Below are 4,979 nucleotides of genomic sequence, written 5' to 3'. Positions count from 1 at the left end.
ACCTTGAGTGTTTTCTCAGTTTGTAAGGTTCTTCATGAGAGAGTTCTAAGAGGGCCATAGTTTCTAAGGTTATCCTCAGCTTCAATAACACCTAAACACAGAGATGATAGGCAAACAAGGGCTCATCTACAGCAAAAACAGCTCCAAAATACAAGGTGGTGGACTAGTGACCAAAACCTCAACTATGCCATCCAAAGCTTCTGCAGACTCGGCTTCACCCACAAGGCCTCTTCAATGAGGACCTCCAAGACTCCAAGACTAGGCGACTCCAACAGCGCAGTGCCTCCTATAGCGTCGGGACTTCCACAACGCTTCTCAACCTCCACATCCACTTCTCTACAGTTGGCCCTCCTACAACGAGCTCCTTCAACATAGCTCAAGAGGCATCTACAACTCCATTGGCCATGAGCAAGGCAGCTCAGCCTCCTTCAATATCCTTGATGCCAAGCTTAGCCACCTTTAACTCAGCGTCCTCCAGCGATGCTCCATTACCTCCAGCCAGTCGCTCCATGGCTCTACAATAGCCGATGGAATCTGCGCCAAAGCTCCATCCTTCCACAAGCAATCTCCTGGCAACAACTGCTTGTGCAACACCAAAGACCCAACATCCGCTCCACATAGTCGCTTGACGCCCGCTCCATGCACATGGAGCTCATGGGCTCCCAGACTCATCAGGCAACCAAGGCTGTTCACAGTGCACTCTTAGCTGCGCCTTCCTAGACACCTATAGCAGCTTCTAATGCTGCACACATCATCGGGCTCCTTCAACCCGCGACTCCTTGCAGTCCATGGCCTCCAGCAGCAGCAAACGCCTCACAGACGGATCTCCCAGGGCCAATGAGCCGCTCCTCTAGCACAAAAGTCTGTATACAACGAAGCCTGCAGCCAGCTATCTCAATGTGGGCACTCTTCTAGCAACCGCAAGCAGCTTCAACAAGGGCCTCCATGACGAAACAATGGCCTATCACAACACAACTAACGGCTCCTCCAAAAGCTCTCCAACCTATAACTAACGACAGTCAAGCTCCATTAGCTTCAATGACAGAAGTCTCAAAAACGATTGGAATCTTCCTAGATTTTGTCAAAATCTTAAAGATTCCGATGCCTCTCCAACTAACACGTGTCACCCTATCCTCTAGGGTCAACACACACCTTTGATCAAAGAGTTACTACATGGTAGACCTTATCTACCACATCACCCCAGCTGATAGGTTAGCAATCCCATGAGGCTACCATGTGACCCTATCCATCCACATCACCATGCCACATCAACACCTTGGCCCTACTACCACATCATCACCAACTGACACATGGCACCGACTGCCATGTCATCTGATGTGCCACATCAACATCCATAGTAGCATGCCACATCATTAGGCCTCAGGTATCACATCATTCATTGACCAATTCAAAGTGCCACATCATTAGGGTTGACCAATCAACCACCTCACCTTGTCCAATCAGCAGTGCCATATCATCACTACCATGTGGCACACAGCCCGTGCTGGCACAGTTACCTCTTCACAGGCACTTCATGTGGACACAGTTGCCACCTCAGCACACTGCTCCGCAGGCACACCTCTTGCTAGGTACAATGCCACATCATCATTGCATGTGACCTACAGTGACACATCATCATTGAGCACATTTGCACTCCTTTTGCCCCTCCACCTAGATCAAGTTGTATCTCTTGATCCAAGAAGAGTTTGAGGGCGCTCCAAAAAGGAAAGTCACTCAATTTTTTGTGCTCTACATGCTCATCACATCATGCGCACATTTCAATGCAAGTATCACTCACTTTTTAGCTTCACTAACAAATCCACTTCTTACACGCACATTCGCCTCTACATTGACGCATTTGACCCAACGCTTAAAAAGAACAAAAGAAAAGAAATTATTTGCTGTTCTTTCATCGATTGGTGATTAGTATAGATCTAAATCATAGTAGACTAGATTGCCCCAAACAGGTGACACTTTGAATCTCCCCAAGTTGCCAATCTAATCCATGCCCGAAATTCTCGACTAATACCTACTTGGAGTTAGTCCATATGCTCACATACAGTTTCACATCATCACATGACCTAAAACCTGACGTTCATCAGTTCAGTGAGTAGACTTCAGAGTGTTCAGAGCAGGGGGAGGTCTTTTGGATGAGGGGTGGGGGGGGGGTAAACAAAAAATACACTAAAATATGAAAACCCATCTACTTTCAAATTAATGTAACTTTTTCATGTGTTACCCAATTTCAAGGTGTAAAAACATATTTGAAGCTCTTTTAGTGTAGAACACAACCATGTTAATTTGAATAATTTCTACTCATGGCATATTGTTGAATTCATCTCATACTCAAGAGTTTTTTTTTTTTGGGACAAAAAAGGGATATGTATATTAGCGGAGAGGACCACATATGTCTCAATGAATGAGCTTGAGAAGATTGGATGCTAGATTCTGGGGTGATAAGTGAAGGGCTCCTTATGATCTTTGCCAAAAATGCAGCCAGTACAGATTTCAAGGTCATTTCCATTTCTGTAAATAATCAAAAACTTCAACAAGGCTTTGATTGGCTATCATTTCCAAATTTAGGTCATTGATGTGCCCAAATCGGTGGTCCTAGAGTCGTTCATGTGCCGGGCTTTGGCAACGACTCCTACCACGTCGTGAGGAGGATGATGGGGATAGCAAGTAGTAGCATCTAATTTATACAGACCATTTATCCGTGTGCCACTTGCATTAAGGGTGACTTGGTGAAGAATAAGGCATCAACCTTCTTGAAATTGAATTGAAAAACCGTGACTATCAAGGATGCCAACTGAGAGTAGGTTCTTGACTAGTTGTGATACATGGAGGACAATTGATGGTCGCTATGTTGCAATTGTGAAGCAGATTTGGGTAGAACCTTCTCTAATGTCTTGAATGGATCCATTGTCTCCAATGAGAATGTCCCTCCCTCGTAGGAGGACTTGTACGAGGAGAACGCGTTCAAGTCAAAGCACATGTGATAGGATGCACTAGAGTTGAGGTACCAATGGAGATCGGCATTCCTTGAATGCCAATGCAAACTCTAGTGGCCGTGGTCTGTTGGCTTCCTCGTGAAGTGCAACAACAACAGCTTTATGAGGTGGATCTCCAATAGCTTGCACAATATGAATGTGTAGTTGGTCATGCATCCTCATGTCCTCGGCACGTTTGGGACAATCGTGAGCATAGTTCCTATTCTTGCTATAGTAGTAGCAAACACATTCCTGGCATCTTTCTCAAGCCCCAGGTTTCTTGATGGAATATGGCAGCTCAGGAGTTGATCCAATCTTGGAAGGACCTCCAAACTGCTTCTTGGGGCTGAGAATAGGTGTTCTGTAAGCAAGGCTAGCTCTTAGTAGTGCATGGTATGTAGAGCCTCTCATATTTGTTCGGCATGACTCTTCTTGCAGTAAGCGACTTGTGATGTTGGGGACTGAAATGTCATCACTTTTCCCTTCTAGAGTCATGACAAGGGTGTTAAAGCTCTCACTGCTTTCACCATCCAAGTGAATCTTGACAAGGGTGATGACCCATATGTTTTCTAAGTTGTTTGTGTGTGTGGTCATTAATGGTTCTCTACCATGGATAGTCCATCCTTATATGATTGTTAGTCCTTTATTTGAGTTTTTACCTTATTGGACCCATGGATATTTCCATGCATAGTCATTGTCCAATCCTCCAGTTGTAAACCAAGAGTCCTAGGAGTGAGTCACAAGTTGGGGCCATGTGTGTTGCCACATGATGGTGGGCAAGCCATGGAGCATCCCATGTACTACTACTGAGGGATGAGGTCATCAATTTGTGGGGGGGTATGTAGAGTCAAATTGATGTATGGGTGTGTACCTAAGGGCTAGGAGTCCTATGCTAGGAGTTTGTGAGAGTAGGTGTGCTAGTGTGGGTGTGATTGAGAGAATCAGTGAATGATTATAGGATCTAAGGATTCCATCCTGAGATCATTGATGATGTCAAAGATGTATACTTTCTTGCCTATATATTGGGCATTCTCCATGAATAAAGTGTTGACTCTATGATCCATTGATGCTCGAACAAAGGGGATCGAAGGATGGCAACATGCTACCTAGTCTTGTAAATGCCAGCTGACTAGGTGGAACTAACATTTCGATTGCATCGAGCTATCAGACAAGAGCCTTAATTTTTTCATGTGGGAGCAGCATGCTCTCCTTCTTTCAGATGCAGATTGTTGAGGTGGCACTGCAAGGTGAGGATGTTCCCAATGTTCCGTTCTTTGTAGATGTCACACAGAGTTTCCCATGCATTGTGGGTAGTGGAAAATTCTTGAACTTGGCTTGAGGAGTTTCTCCCAAAGTTAGACAAATAATGATATTTTCCTACCTTTCCCTTGCCTGAAAGGCCACGAGTTTGAAATTAATGACAGGATCAATCGGGTTGGTTGAAGGAGGCAAGTTCGCTCTGCTAGGGTGGAGGAGCCATTGGCGGCATTAGTGGACACGAGATGGGTGATTGTAGGAATGGAGGAGGCATTAACAATCAGAATGGTGGTGGAGTGTGGCTCCTTATCATCACCAATCACAACGTGCCAGAGTGACTTCTCCTCTAAGACCATGCACAACTTCCATTTCCAGAGACTATAGTTGGTCCCCTCTAGGTGTTCCAACACTTGAGAGTTGAGGAGAGCTATGGGATCAAAAGCCATGTTGGGATGAGTAGATGAAAGGATGGAGAAAGGTCTATGGGCAAGTGTAAGAGTGCAGTGTGCTAAACAATGCCGGAGCAAGAAACATGCTTGGATGGGTCCATAACCTTTGTAGAATGGAGAAGACAAAGACTCAGCGGAATGATTAAAAGATCAGATACCAAGAAATCTAAGAGACTGCAAAGGCTGAGTGAGTTGAGAGACCATTGAGTCCAACATATATAATGAATCAAGCTAAATCCCAAGAACTAGGCAAGTCCAATGGACTCACCAATTTGTAACTAAA

The sequence above is a fragment of the Dipteris shenzhenensis genome, chromosome 11, assembly GCF_047967505.1.
Source record: "Dipteris shenzhenensis isolate YYH24624 ecotype China chromosome 11, Dip_SZ_1.0, whole genome shotgun sequence".
Lineage (NCBI taxonomy): Eukaryota > Viridiplantae > Streptophyta > Polypodiopsida > Gleicheniales > Dipteridaceae > Dipteris > Dipteris shenzhenensis.
The sequence above is the reverse complement of the archived record's forward strand: the minus strand, read 5'-3'. Positions refer to the sequence as shown.